Genomic DNA, 16,865 nt, shown 5'->3' with positions numbered 1-16,865 from the left:
TGCACCCTCATAAGACAATCCATAGTGCCATACTTATCCCCGTTGTGAAGTACCAGATAAATGTTGCGCAATAACCGTTTTAGCCATTCCGAAAGCAAAATAAAAACAAAAAAGTGCGCGAATGTGTCGTGGTAAAACAGCTGAGATTTTGATAAATAAAACTGTTGGGTTATGACAAGCCTGTATTAGAGATTCCGGTTTGCGTTCCACTGCTTCCGTTCCAAGATTTCTGAAGATGAATCTACTTTCTATCCCTGAAGTAAGATTATATTTTTTATTTTATTACTATGGGGGCTTTTGCTAGTATGATACAATCATCGTAGCCTTCTAGAATTAAAGAATAAAATAAACCCAAATTCAACTAGAGCGTAAGAAAACTAAAATAAGTAAATCGAATACCTGGGTAACCACGAGCATAGGCATGCAAACTGGGAACCATCCCTTTGCCTTGAAGGTTTATGTTCTAGAACCCGTTCAGTCCTGTGAGCAAAGTGGTTGTGCATGTAAAAGATCACTTGGCAGTTCGAAGTTGCAACACCACTGTACTTACAAAACTCAAAATTCTCGCACGGGAACATAAAATGACGGTATGTTAGTCTCAAAATGAACCACGTAAAGTGTCTGCCAGACCTTAAATCAGATAATCTTAAAACAATACCCCGACATGTAAAAATAGACAAAATGTTAGATAACAGTGGTGACAGTCAGAATCAGTTGACATCACCAATAAAGTAACGACAGGTGTTATATAGAAAGCGTAAGTACACTTTTCACCAAGATACATCATAACCATCTGTTAATCACCTGTTAATTAATTACACTCAGAAACATCATAAAGAGTTGTGGGTTGTTAACTTCCACTCGACTCAAACTAGATCTTTTCGGGGCTAACATAATAAACTAGATTTTATCGGGGCTAACATAATCAACTAGATCTTATCGGGGCTAACATAACGGTTCAATTTTATTTCAACTACGCTTGTGCCTAGGGGACTTTAGCATTAATATGAAAATTGTCTCGTCTATCATTCGGATTTTTACATTTAGAGTTTTAGCATTATTGCCCCCCCCACCCCCTTCGAAGAAAACAGGGGACTATTAAAATGGGTCTGTCTGTCACACTTTTTGGGACCCAATAACTCAAACTTGATGTTGTGCAAGTATAATATACGAATGCCTTCTTGACTGGGTTCGATGATGACCATTTTCTACTTAGGCTAAGCATAGATACGCAATTTGATTGGTCGATGCTTTGTGACACGATAACTTTATTTCTAGTTAGGCCAGAGTGCTGAAACTTGGTGTATAGTTTCATTACATCAATACCGTGACTAAGTTTGATAATGAGCATTTTCGGCTCAAGTTAAGCAGAGTGATAAGCAAATTAATAATGGAGCTCAACACTTTGATTCTAATTTAGTGACAATGGGTAAACGTGGCGTATATCATTACATAAATACCTTAATTACGTTCGATGATGCGCTTTCCCTATAGTTTCATTACATCGGTATCTTGAACGTTTAATGGGTTGATGTTTTGGAACATGATAACTTTGATTCCAATTGATTGCGAGTTTCTGTAGCTCAAAGTCGGAGTATAGTTTCAGTCGTATATATACCTTAACTAAGTTCGATGATGAGCAATTTGATTGGTCGACATATTGGAGCTCGACAATTTCGATTCTAATTGAGTGAGAATGGTAAAACTTGTCGTATAAATATGCAATTAAAAATTTGTGTCATCTAATTACTTTTAATACACCCACATGGAAAATAATGTTTCTGTTATTGAGCCCAAATCCAAACAGGATGCTAGTTGGTAATGGTTGGTTGGTATCCATCTATAGGGAAAGTGGAAAACGACCATTTTCTTTTCCCAATTTAAGGGACAGTTTGTTTGGATTTCGTAGATTTTGATCAAAATTGTAAACGCCTTATTCTTTTTATTAACTTATCATCTTATCCATTGCGTTTAAAACAGAAAATAAACTAAGGTCATTAAAAAAACTTACGAATGTTAGAAATATCTACAAGAAAAGTAGAGAACCTTGGCGAACCCCTCATTATATTCATGGCTGCTGACGATTCGTCACTGTTATTGCATACTTGACCCAGCTGCTTCAAATGCTCGCATAATTCTGACATGTTAGTTTTTGACCCCAGTTTTCAAATCAATAAATTACTATGTTTCTCAAATAACAACGTTATTATGTACACCACGTGCAGCCTAGTCATAGGAAAGTGACCTCAATTTTACATCCTAGAAATATAAGTAAATATAACAATTAGACGTCTGCTTCTACTCGTGGTGCTATTTTTAAACACACGTGCGACGCGCATGCGATAGTGTATATACGATGTATTTATTGTATATACCTATATGTCCAATGTTGATGATGAATGCGCGCGTGTATATATATATCGTTGTTTTAGTTTTATATATAAGTTCACATTATACATGACCTGTCAGTTGAAACTTTGCGTTCTACGTCAATGGAATGGTGGTTCAAATTTATTTTGACGTCTGCTTATTGTGAGTGAGTTCACAGTGCGGAGTGTTAAACAGTTGTTGTGGGTAGATTAAAAGTATATTGTGTTTAGGTCTTAGGAGCAAAAACACAACATCTAAAAACGTTGTGGTTTGGATAAAATAACTGGTAATCGACTTTATCACATATACAGTGTCAGTAATTTAAAGAAACTAACTTGTGGTTCCAGTGATCAAAACTGCATTGGCAGTGTTGATTTGAAATTGACTTTTGAAAGACTTAGAGTGGAGATTCAGAAGGGTTCGGTAACAGTATTGATCCGAATATTTTTCTTAATGGTTTTTATTTCAAATTTGCGAAACGTTACATAAAACGTTTCACAGATTTCTATGAATACAATTTAATAACTTCTGAAAAAAATTTGGAACTTTGTTTAATTCTTTGTTTAAACATACACGTATCAACCTAAAGCAGCATCATGGTTGTTGGAGTAGATACCCCGAAAGCCGAAACAAAGGGGCAAAAACAATTTACGGAAAGGACGGAAGAGCCAGCTCGAAAAGATGTAAGTTTCTTTTAAGGTTATTTTTAATTGACACATCTTTAAACTAAGATCCGGCAACATGCTTGTATGGGGTGGGCGTGGTGGAGTGGGGTCCAGTGTTATAGTTTCAATTGATTTTCGTGAACGTCTTTGATAGACATTTAGAGAAGACATGGGTATTAATTATAACGGAGACTCATTGCGAGTAATACATATATACATGTAAATTATCCATAATAGCATAGTAATAAGAATTCGGATGAAGCGAGGTTAATATTTTATTACTTATGCAGTAGGCTCGTCTATCAACCATAAACACAACTTCCCCATTGTAAGTGGCTGATGTTTATCAGAAAATCATAATTTCAATTGCTCATTCAAAGATGAATAAAGTGACCCCAGATATCGATACTAGGAATAAGAAAGTGTGTGGGTTAACAAGGGGTGAATCATTGGATTACTTAGTTACAGCCAAGGTAACTTATATGAACTTGACTTGTTTATAAATCGTTATATCAGTATTATTCTGCCTCCACGGTTGGTAATTGCACCCTATTACCCCACAGTTTGCACACACCTGGGTAATAGCGACATCTACGTAAATTAATAATGTTTGTTTATCCAGTGTCAAATATTTATATACTTTGTATCAATTTCGTATAACATGATTATTTACATTTGTAATAAAAAAGGAGACAGAAAGAGAAATTGGATTTCTGACTCAACTTTCGGTTGGTGTAAAACGCCGTCTTGCCAACTTGGCCCTTAAAGGGACCATCCCGATTTTCACAGTCTCAGAAATAAAAGTCTGTGTACGTATTACATTTAAACGCCAAAATATAGAGGAATGGTGTATTTACCTTCTCTGAAGATTTCAGATTAAAATATTGAGCCGTTTGGGCGAGAACGTCAAAACCGCTTATCCGGACACGTAAACCTTTTAAGATTTCGGGTCTGTTTTTCGTTGGGTGACCTAATAACCTATTGCTGTTTCTTTCGAGGTATAATGCAGCTAGGGGCATTGGTCCCTAGTATCAGATGAAGACTGCATGGATTAAGTTGTTTGAAAACGTATCACGTATATTGAGTTAGTTGCCCGACCCTAAGGTAGAGGTTTTTAAGGGCTTTTCACACAAATTTAAGCAGTTTTATTCTCCAAAATATAATCGAGATTGGCCCTTTAACGTTTTTAGAGGGGCAATTAGGAGTAGGGTGAAGTGGGTGTTGGTGTGTCTAACGTGTGCGCTTTAGATCACAATAGGGTACGGACGTCTGCCTAACCCCGTGGGTTTCCTCCGGGTTTTCCTGTTTCCTTCCCAATAAATAAAGGTATATCATGTATTAGTCCCGAAATAGCTAATTTGTGGTGATCCAGGAATTTTAGGATGGTGGTGGTGCTGTTTTCAACAACAAAGGGCAAATAACTTGTACACTATAGACCTCGAAAAAATGACGGGGAAAGGACCAATTACCCTTCTAATTGACACATTTTTATTAAACATTAAATCTGCTCGTGTAGTTAATACTTTCATTTCTAAACGTGTAGATAAAAAGCCCCCCCCCCCCCCCCACACACACACACACACACACACCCATGACCGCCGCATTCTTCCAGGAGGCCAATCTTTGGATTCTGTATAATACGATTACTCTTAATCTGAAAGGACACCAAGGTTTAATTTCTTTTTCAGCAAAGTTCATGTTACCAATTCAAAGTACTTAACCTAATTGGTTTCATGAAAAGGTGAAGACCCACCGTGAACATTTACAATAAATTACACTTTGGTTGTATTCTGATAATCGGCAGCCTTTAAATCAATGATCTAGTAGTTTTAGTTGTTTATCATAAATGTTTACGAGTTTAATATAAATATCAGTGTGTCCGTGTTTAGTAAAGTTTATTCAACTACCGTATGCGTTATATGAAATGTCGAAATCAATGCAAATATTATTGTAATAGCACCATGAATCATCTTTTCCATACGTTAACGTTGGAAATTGCCATTTTATGAAGTCTTCATTTGCATCATCGAGATCATTAATGATGAAACGGAATGTAACGAGAAGATCCGATTGCAATAACATGTTATGACGTCTTTAGCATAATCGCGAGTTCATTATATTAACTATGGCAAGTTTATTTGATAAGGAATCGTTTAAACAAATACGTGTAGTGCGTTGGGATAGCTAGTAATTAATTAGCCGACGTATGCGTTATTGAAACTATATACTTGTGCTAGACATGATTAGGCTAACATATGAACGTGGTTCCCAATGCATACCGTCCCGATGGCAGCACCATGTGTGCCAGTGTCGACCGAAGTGTGAGGTGTGATGCTCGGTGGTTTGTGCCACTCATTGTGCTGTACATAGCGAGGGGGTAGAAATTAGAAAAACAATTTTTCGTGCTTTTTGTACGAGTAGTCGAAAACTGAATTTTAAATTTGCCCGTAAATTTTGATTTTCTTAATAAATATTTTAAAAATGTTTTAGAATTTAAAGGGGCTAATTCGCTAATATTTGGGATCTATAGAAATTGACACAAATGGGTCGCAACGCATATAATAATATAATAATCGTACCCGTTTTTCAAATCAGTTATGTTCGGTGAAATACGCCAGAAGTGTCAATCGAATGGCGGTCTCTAGGGTCTGGTTATTCCAGTCTACACCTATAGTATTTATTGCGCATGTTCTCCGGATAAGAATATGGCCTCACCGTTTGACATGACTTGTGGAATATGTCTAGCCTTGTTCGTCGAGTCCCTTATTACAAATGGCACTGAAACGCATTATGGTACACTATTCGTGTACCAATGGTAAAATGTTTATTTTGTCTTAAATATTGAATATCATAAGCCCATCTTTTCACGATACGACAACAACACCAATGTTGATTTAAATTGACAAAAAATTCGTGTTTTCGATGTCGAAGACTTTGGATGATATTGAGTTAAATATAGACTTAGCTACTTTAATTTACAGAAAATAAAAAGTTAATATTGAGGCCTCATTAACTTGTCCCTTTTCATCATCTCTGTGATTGTGGATGGCCAGGGAAAACAAATGAATAATTGTCCACATTTTAATGCGCTATGATTAGTTACAATCTAGACCATAACCTTGAAAAATGTGACATTCCCGTCAGCTAAATAGTAAGTTCGTGATGACCTTTGACGTATTTATTTAAACTTAGTATATATAATTATACTTCAGTCGCTAAATACAAAAACTCGTTGTGATTAAAGGGCCAGTACTTTAAGCCAAGGGATAATGACCGATAAAAACTTAGCTTTTAAAATTACAGAGATTCTTGTATTTGGCGACCGTTGCAGGAAGTTATTGGTTTAAATGTAAATAATAGGGCATTTGTTTTGAGTTTAATGTCATGTTATGTATAATAACAGTATTACTAATGAAATGCAAGGACGTACACAGATAGAATTGGGTTAAAACTTCACAACGACACCTCTTTGCACTCACATGAGACGACAATGCTTTATTATGTTTAGTGAATTTGATGAGAAACTATAATGTAAAAGATGTTAATCCCGACGTGAACAGAGATTAACTTTTTTTCCAAACATTGTTGCGGCAATAACACATTTTATTTTATGATCAGTAGTGGAATACCGCGTTTTATCAGTGAAATAAAAGTGTTATTCCACTGGCTAGTTGTTTTTACCTAAAATGATTGTAAAATCATAAAATAAATAGAACATTTGTCGTTTTGTCGTGCATAACATATTTTATTTCATCTCTAAGCAAGAAAACATTTATATTTAGCATTCGTGAAAATATAAGTTTTCTTGCTTCTCGATGAAATAAAATATGTTATTCACTCTAAAACGACAAATATCCTCTTTAAATACTAACAAGACATAGTGCAATTAAGAGTTCCCAAGATATATACCATTCGAAGAACAGCGAGAAGAAGCGTGGCGATGGGCAACTGCCTCATCCTACCACGCATAATATTCTGTGGTTAATTTTTAGGGTGTTTAATTAGCCCATATACTCTTAATTATTCTATTGTGTGGAGTCCAGTTTTGCTGATTTGGCCCTTTTATTTTGGTTAAAGGACAATATTGGAGTCCGCCATTATCACATATGTGATAGAACTGGTTAAACATGTTCCAAATATAATTTTAACACAGAGATAATTGCTACGATAGATCAATAACGAAGATTTGAAGAAACGGAAGTGATGAAAGCAAAAGGAAAACACGAGTTATCCTTCTATATAACTGACTTAAGTAACAAGCGATAACAGATACACGGGCGAATTTCGGCTCTCTCATAATTATATATGAGACTGTGAGAGGATATCTGACAATTTATAAAAAAAATGATTGTCACTGGATAAAAGGTCACAATTTTTATCCATTTAAAAATAAACGTTTGAATATATCACCGTTGCACCCTAATGATGGTTGAGTTCAAATTTCGTGAAAACCGAACTCAAAATGCCGGACAAAATGGCCGCCCCTCGTACGCATATAGGGTAAGTATAATATGGTATATCAACGTTGTGGACCCTCTAGAGGTCACAATTTTGATCCGATATTAATGTAACTTTAAATTTATGTTTATGTCACAAAGATCTTGGTTTTTCGATAATCGCGCATATCCGAACGTAACGTCCTAGATTATGGACCCCGATTGTTCGAAAAATCGCATTTTTAGCTTGTGGACCCGCCATATGTATCAATTTGTATTCAATTTAAAAAAAAAAACGTTTAAATATATCACTGTTACACATCAATGAACGTTGAGTTCGAATTTCGTAAAAATCTGACCCAAGTTGCCGGACAAAATAGCCGCTCCTTGTACACAAATAGTGTAAAAGTATGTAATACCAAGGTTGTGGACACTCTGTAAGTCAGAATTTTTATCCGATTTTGATGAAACTTGAAATGTACGATTCTAATCCAGAGATCTTGATTCCTTTCGATATTTGCGCATATTGGACCATAACTTCTTGAATTATGGCTCTTGGTTATACGAAAGCTCACGTTTTTAGCTTGTAGTCCCTCAAGAAGTCACAATTTTTATCCGATTTTAAAATAAAAGGTTTGAATGTACCACCGTTACCCCTTAATGACTGTTGAGATCGAATTTCGTGAAAATCGGACCGAAAATGCCTGAAAAAATGGCCGCTGAATGTACGAAATGGGCCCTCCAGAAGTCACAATTTTTATCCAGTTTTGATAAAACTTAAAAACTTAAAATATATCTTTATATCCCAAATATCTCAGTCTATTTCGATATTCGTGTATTTCAGACCATTACTTCCTGGATTGGGGGGTTGGATGGCTGAATGGTTAGCGTGCCCGCGCTGTATCATAAAGTCTGTCATTGAGTCGACTGGCGTGGTTTCGAATCCCCGGTTGTACGTGACAAGGAGTAGGGTCGCCTGTCCAACCTCTTGGGTTTTCTCCGGGTTCTCCGGTTTCCTCCCACTGCTTAAGACCCCTACGCGCAAGCAAATTATGTAAATAAAATTAAAACATATGTTAGTCCCGAAATGACCTAGTTTGTGTCGAGTGGACGTTAAACACAATTTCTCTCTCACTTCCTGGATTATGGCCCCTGATTGTACGAAAAATCACTTTTTTTAGCCTGTTTTCTATCCATCTCTGCAAAATGTGGACGTATCTTGCCTGGCAACCAATGGTTAAGTATTGAATGAATAAAAACAAGAGACTGCACGGGCTATTTCTATTTTTCTCTTATCTATTTACCTTTTTTTTCTTCTTTTTTTTTTTTTTGGATTGTCAGATCTTCAACAAGATGGTAATTACTGGCAGGTTTATTTGCTAAACAAATTGAATAGTGGCTGTTTGTAATTTGATTGGTTGTATTTGTTTATATTGTGGATTATTACAGAGCCTATCCTCTATTTGGTCACCCATACTTTAATCAACAAAAGTACAAATTATCACGTACACGTGAACTAGAACTCGCGTATTGAACCAATAGAATACCTCATGTATTATGAATAAGTTGGTACACGTAAATTGCGTTTTGCTATGTACATTAATGTCTGTCATACCGACTGTGATGGAAGTAAATCTGCATATGATATTTTTATTCTAGTAAAATATAAATATAAAAGTTGTCTTCACACTGTATTTGTGTAGAGCTGTGACGTCATTAGCTCACTTTGTGCCCTGTATTATCATAGATGTAATTGGTTTACGTTTCTCATATATCAATTCGTTATCTGTCTTTCAACTAAGGTGTAGGTTACACTGATAATATCTGTTCTTCATTTATCCTTCTTTCGATCCATTCACTGACACACATTTTCTTTTAACCTTTAAATACTACATTCGTTATCTGTCTTTACACTAGATTACAAGTTACATCGATTAATTCATCCTTCTTTTCAATCCAATCTTCACTTTATTTTCTTTACATCACATGTCTGTTATTGGTTATGTTATTCTTTATTTCTCACTATGTATTCCTCTCTTCATTCAAACTATTCTCTTTTATATTGGTAATTTGATGTTGGGTTTTTGTTTTGTTATTTTACACATTAGCTAAATATAGCAACAGCGACGGTCTATGCAGACAGTACTAAATGTTTAATAAGTTAATCAAGGCAATGTGATAATATGATAATATTGATTTAGAACTTGTTATTGTCAATGACATTAGCGACAAATATTTACATAACAAATATTTTTATTTATGGTCTACTAATTCAATAACACCAGAAATAGGTGACTTGATGATTCAACAGTTTAAAGTTATGAATAAGCAGGATAATAATCGCGTTTGTGACTAGTTTTCTTTTCCGGGGCTAAATCTTCTCGTTGGTAATTATTTACTTATCTTTTTCTTCTGAAAGTGTGATTCCTTTAATAAAAGGGTATTCAAGGACATAGGGCGAATTTCCGTGGCGATTTGTGAAATGCCGTCATATATATGTTGTCAAGTATTTAGCTAAGAGCTGGCAACGTGATAACCAACTACCCCAGGACCCACAGGTGTTGCATCTTCAATAGAATGCTTGATCTCGCTTTAACTTGCGCGTCTTATTTATGTAACATTCGCGTTCGTTACTTCAGGAACATGCAGGTGTTGTTGACTCTTGCTATTCTAGTCTAGTGTCCAGTTTCCTTTCCGCTCGACCACCACAACGGCCCAAATCCAAAAGTTACGTTAGATGCCTTTGGACCCTAGTTTAAATTGTGTGTCCCAATTCATTGTGATAGAATTTATCAAGGCATTATCATTTCCGTTTGAGGATGATAGTCAGTTTCTATGATGCGTTTCCTTGGGTTTTTTTTATACATTATCTTTTATTGTTTATACAAATGTTTTATGACGAAACAAAACAAGTCTCATGTAATCAATATAATTGCACTTTGACGCAAGCCCTAAACCACCATCTGGTTTTTGGACCTATTTGTATTGGTCTAATATTTAATCCTTTCTCACAACAAAAGCTATTACCATAAAATTATTATCCATACAAGTCATAATATGAACATTAATAGGTAACTGTTGATCGATATTTATCGTGTGATTACATGAAATGATAAACTATTTGGACTGAATATGTTTACATTTTTACACAAAAACAAGGTCTCGTCAATTCAATGTTTAAACGTTTCTGTAGCCATGGTGGCTCAGTGGCTATGTCGCTGCTTTTCCTAGTCTGGTTTTATCGAGGTCCATCTGTGCACTCGTCGTGTACGTAAAAGAACGCTTGACGGATGAGTAGGCGGAAGTCTTAAGCGCTCGGCCATGGCCCACAGTATTGCGTATGCCTGTCTTCATTTAACCCCATTTCATTTCTTCTTGAAGTATTAATGTGTTTTGTGGAAAAGAAGTCATGAAGGCTCTTAACATCAAAATTGATAAAATAGTTCAGTCTGCACACGAGGGTAGGACGGTAATGTGAGCAGACTTCACTATTTTATCAATTTTTCTCTTTTGGAATATTTTTGTATCAAGTAAAATTGCCGCCATATTCTATTTCGTTCGTCGCTTTAACGATAATCTTCAATGATATTATGATACGTAATTGACCTCGGTCGTCATATTGTAACTTCAGGTTATTGTGCCCCTTAGAATAAACATAGGTCATCGTAATTATACGGATCGTTGGACACGGTCATCATGAAAATAGATGATATATATATTCTGCAGTGACCTTCGGTTTATCGCCAAAAAAACAGCTACAGACTTTTTCACTACACAGATCGATAATGAATTGACCGAGGGTTTCGATTTTTGCAAACAAGGAACTCGCTTAGTCGACACAGTGTTTTAAAATACCGCGGTTCTCATTATCTTCAATACCCTTTACGTGGCCTCATTTTGACTGCGTTTATTTCATTATGATTTATTATCATGAGTACAGTAATCAGACCGAAATTATTTTCCGACGTCTGATTTCCAAAATAAAGACTCCTCTATGAATGTGTCTATTTAATAAAGAAGAATGAAGGGCAGAAACGCGACTGAGTGAGTTTCTTGTCTAATTCTGGTTCACAAGGTATTGTCAAGAAAAGTCTCTTTAGAAATCAGCCTGACGTAAAATCATATTCATTTCATGATAATTCAATAATCGTGAACCAAAATATTTTCGAGTATGAAATGAAATTCCTCTGAGATGGCTTAATAACCACCTAACTAACTTATCATTGATCTAGATAGAATGGAATTAGGCCAAAATGTTTCAGCTTGGAATTTTTATAGCTAGCTATAATCCTGCTGTGTTCATGATTATGTACAGATAATATGTCAAACACCAGCTTTTAAACCAGGTCATGTATTACCTCTTTTGTCGTTTGGGAGATTTGCTTGTATTTGCGCAAGGCAGAGTATACTTCCCCCTTCTGATGTGTTCGATGTAGATTACAGGGAATGTTATCTGTGCAAGTAATGGGTTCGATTCCAGGCTTGTACGTGACTGGCGAATCTCGTGGATTTTCTCCTGCCTCTAAAGAGACGTGTTCACTAAATCCTAGTGTCTGTTCCTTCATTTCGTTGTCAATGGAATTTAAGGGGGTGGGAAAGATCCCTGCTTTGCACCATCAACGTACGTTTAAAATCTCATGACGTATCTATTGGGGAATTAATTCATTGTTAATTCTTCCATGTGTCGAGGCTGTGCCGGCTTTATACCCTATTGCACAATATACTTACGTTTTCATTCCAGTCCAGTCAAAATGTACTCAGGTGTTATGCAATCTAACTAAATTGCATTAACTGATGAAATGTGGTGGCCGTCGATTTTCAGTAGCTGCTATCATTTTTGCGTATTTGATATTATTTGTTGTATTTGATATATCTGTTGTATTTGATATATTTATAGTGACGCCATGACGTTGGGTCTATTGTTCTAGGCAATCGTTCATAAATAAAAATGTCCTGAAGATGTTCAATACGAACAGAAAGTGCTAGCCGTTAAACGTTAAATTAGTATTTTAGTGTCTTTCTTTAATTTAGTTTATATATATATATACATACGTCAAGTACAGGTACGCCTCGTAAGGATTTATTAGTCATGAATCTAATTTTGGATGTCTTGCGTATTATCCGTAGTGTAGTTGTATATATAAAAGTACCATAGTAATTCAATCAAAGAAAGATCTTATCAATGACTGACATAACCTATGTCTAAGGTGGAGAGCTAAGGTCCTTAATTAGATGAAATGTACAGCAACCGAATCACGTACCAAATCTAAATCAAGGCGAAGACATTAAAGTGCATATTTGTGCCAAGATTCGTATACGTCAGGCTACTTAGTTTTATGTTCGACTATTAAGATGTGCTCTACATGCGATGTGCCAAAAACCTTTCATTTCAAGTTTCCTCACTATTAATTTGTTCTAATTACGATTCAATATTCAAAACAATACACACCAATTTTAACTAAGCCCCATAGTCCTGTAGCCAAACCCCACTTTAAGCCTAATGGTTTTTGGATTATATATCTTCAATATGTGTAGATTTGGAATCTATACCCTTGGCACCCTTGGGGGAAATTTAAATATTCAAGATGTCCGTCATGAGGCGTTTTCTGTTTTTTTAGTGGGGTAAAAGAAAAATTCGTGACGGATTCTATTGGACTTAGGTTTGAAGGTCGTTTCTAGAAGAATTCGACCCAATTAATCCATTGCGCTTGGGAATTCCTCCTAAAATTGACGGCTAATTCCGCTTGGGGGCCAAATTCAAAATGGAGTCTCATTTTAGCGGGAAACTCATAAAGTTCCCTGCAAAGGTGTATAATATATTGGAAAATAGGTTTTCGGTGGTTTATATTATCTTCAATACGTATAGATTCATAATTTGGATAATGCCACCCTGGCAACCGTGGGGAAATTTGCATATTCAAGATAGCCGCCATGAAGCATTTTCTGGTTATTTAGCGAGGTAAAGCTCGTTACAGATTCTCTCGGACCTTGGTTTGAAGCTGGCTTCTGTAAGAATTAGACCCACTGAATTCACTAAACTTGGGTATTCCTCCTAAAAGTGACGGTTAATTCAGCTAGTGGGCCAAATTCAAAATGGAGGCTAATTTTGGCCTAAAAAGATGTGTAATATATTAAAATATAGGTGTCAATTACTTCGGATATAAACATACAAACATGTTCTGACGGAAAAGGTATTCCAGGTTGAGCTCTTATTCAAAATGATGGCGGCCATATTTGGCGGGACATTTAGATGTTAGTAATGTGATACTGTATACGTCAAACTATAGGTTTTCAGGATTAAAGAATTCATATCTGAATGTCGAAATTTGCCATGACCAAACAAATCTCCAATATGGTTCCCAAATTCGACAAAATAACTAAGTTTGGGAGACCATGGAAGAAAATTGTAATGTAAAAGCTTACGTATCACAGGAGTAAGAGCACGGCAAACACCTACCCCATGTATTCTTATAAGAACACAAAAGCTTCACAGCCAAACACAATCCACCTTTGGACCAAGCTCATTGGATTCATCGGGTTGAATTTTTTTAGAAACCACCTTAAATCCGAATTCCGATAGAATCTTTCACAAAATTTTACCCCACTAAATAACCAGACAATGCCTCACGGCGGCCATATTTAGTATTTAAATTCCCCAGGGGTGCCAGGGTGGCTTCATCCGGATTCTGAATCTACACATACTGAAGATATGTTATCCATCAAAAAACATTAGGTGGACTATATAGATTTCCAGGTTTTTCGACCTGCCGCCGGGACTACCTGACAATATAATTGTTTAACGGATACTTTTAACCGGAAATCAATGAATATGCTACTGCAAATAGCCTTTATCTAAGTTACATTCCGAACGAAGTTTTTATTCATCATAGATGACCAATCCGACCTCTACTATGCGTTTCCCCATAGACCTTCAGTCGAAATGAAATGATTTACTCGCAACACTCATCAAGTAAATACTTAATGAAACTTAAAGTAGATTGCTGACGTGATTAACTCACGTCGTCCAGACGGACCTTAATACTCTTTACCATGTTAACACAAGTACGTAACGCCAACTTTGTTTGTAAAGTTGTCAAGAGGTCTGGTGTTAACTTGTAAATGGTTGACGAAGTGTTTCTTGCTAGACGAGGAAACTCATCTAGACAACCCAGTGTTCTATTTGAGGCGACTTGTTACTTGTATTGTTAATTTATTTTGATTCATCTCTAAATAGAGTTTGAATGAAAATAAAATATACATTCACACATCATGCGTTGAGTGTTGTATGAAAGGCAAATGTAAGTCTCTAGCATTCCACTTGTCAGTCTCAAAGGAACGAAATCTCTTTGAATTAGTTCAAAATAGACTATTGAATTGTGTTGATTTGATGTGATATTTCCATTAGTGGTGGAAGTTGTATGTGATTAGACATTTGTTTCAAAAGATTAAGAGGAGTCGGCTTTTTTTACTAATGTTTGTTTAACTTTTGACTACTGCGTCGACATTGGAACACAAAATCGGATATATCTCAGCACATAAATTGTCCTTAGATGTGATATTTTCAACAAAATCTAGTGAAACCGGCAATATTCTTTTTGGTGCATTTCAAAAGGATCTTGTTATTTTAAATGATAGTACACATATATATAGTGCTGTTGATATTAAGTGATGTATCTCCGGTGTTGATTTTGAGCTGTGGGGTCTTGATTTGCAGAGTCTTTCGATTATCTTGTATTGGGCGTAAAGTTACAATTTTACAGTCAATGCTACCGAAGATCTAACACTGTAAATGTCGGTCGTATTCATTTTTTCTCGGTAATAGAAATTAGAGGGTAGTCTGAAGTTACCCCGTGTACGTTACTCGCAAGTTGTCATCCAACGACCGTAATTGGACGGATTACTCTCGCGGGATATATATATTAATTAATATCATGGGCATCGACGTAGGCAACACTAACGTCGAAGGTTATTATTTGAGACACGCCTGCTACTTTAATACTTAGAGAAGGGAACTCGATAGAAAATAAATTGGGATGGCCAGATCGAGTGTCGAATATTTACATTCGCATTGATGTGAGATTCGCTATTGAAGTACATTTTGTCGACAGGTCTAACATTGAGTTTCCCTTAACATACTACAGGCGTCTTGAAATAGCAGACTCCACTATCTGTTCTCTGTCTCGTAGAATAAGATTAAAATACCTCTAGTTCGTGTTGCAGATGGTATGAAATTGACAAAAATTGGTGTACAGACAATTGGTGGAAAATGCTCTGTAACGCTTACTGACACTGTAGGTCATTGTGAAAGGTACCCGACTCCTGGACCTGTAATTTTGTCAGTGTGAAATGAAACAAGCAGACACATTAGCCAAGCATCACTTTGCCTGTTCTTTTACGAAGAACTGGGGGTCAAAGAGGTTAGGGCAGATTACACGAATCCCAGTACTATCTATCTCGAAAATTCTGTAAGGCCATAGACACCTCAGTATTAGGACAGAATTTGCTACAGATGAACAGGAGTAACGTGCTTACCCTGAAACTCACCACCTATCTGAGAACATTCGTTTTTTTAGAAAAGAACAGCCGTTTTAAAGAAAAGATTAGGCAATTACAGTTAGCACTTTGCTTGTATTTAAAAAGTTCTATTTCTTGTGGATAAGTGATTTTAGTGGTGGCTATTGAATAATGTGACCATCAGAATTGCCGTTTTTAAACATTTACTTTATGAGCCTTCAGCATATTATGGCTTTGCCTAAATTTAAACCCAAAAACCATTAAGAATCTTTATAAATGCTAGCCATGAATGCAGGTGTATTCATCACTGCAGCGATTTCCTAAGTGGATCTTAAACAAATATAAAGAGCATATTAGCCTACAATCTGCAGACGTCACGAGCACTGGAAAGAAAAGATGGTGACGTCATGACAATTGCATTATTGACGTATTTTAACAACATATGTTTATTCAGTGTAACTCTTAAGTAGAATTCGTTATATTTGGGTTTCTGTTATTTTAGTTTGCTTATAACCAGATTGAAAAGATTTTGTTGGCTTAACGACGATTTTAGTCCGAGATAAATTTGTCTGCGCTAGTTATTTTTAGAAACCCTTTTTACTTCCATTACTATTCTTAACCGTCTGTTCGCGAGTGCGTGCTTTGAGCGATTTTCCGCCCTTTTTAACAATTCTCGCACCATTGATATTTTTGTGGTGAAACAATATTAGTCTTGAAACTTGGCCATATTGGTGGAATTATAAATGCCATTTTATGTCTGTTATTTTTCTTGAACATTTAGAATTTTAGTGGATTTTGAACTGGGCCCATCGCTAAAATGTCCCAGTTCTTAATTCTCAGAGGTAATTTTTAATTATTTGGTCATGGTTCCGATCCCGTG

The 16,865-nt window shown here is 35.9% G+C and overlaps 1 long non-coding RNA gene across 1 annotated transcript in view; it reads left to right on the top strand.

Moving 5' to 3' along the window:
• The first annotated feature begins 2,345 nt into the window (after window positions 1-2,345).
• LOC126808464 (uncharacterized) overlaps window positions 2,346-16,865 on the top strand; it is a 72,984-nt gene continuing 58,464 nt past the window's right edge. The window contains exon 1 of the long non-coding RNA XR_007674643.2: window positions 2,346-3,053. This is a non-coding gene — a long non-coding RNA (uncharacterized LOC126808464). The remainder of the gene's footprint in view (window positions 3,054-16,865) is intronic.

This window comes from Patella vulgata, chromosome 1 (genome assembly GCF_932274485.2).
Source record: "Patella vulgata chromosome 1, xgPatVulg1.2, whole genome shotgun sequence".
In the NCBI taxonomy this organism is placed as follows: Eukaryota; Metazoa; Mollusca; class Gastropoda; family Patellidae; genus Patella; species Patella vulgata.
The sequence above is the reverse complement of the archived record's forward strand: the minus strand, read 5'-3'. Positions and strand labels throughout refer to the sequence as shown.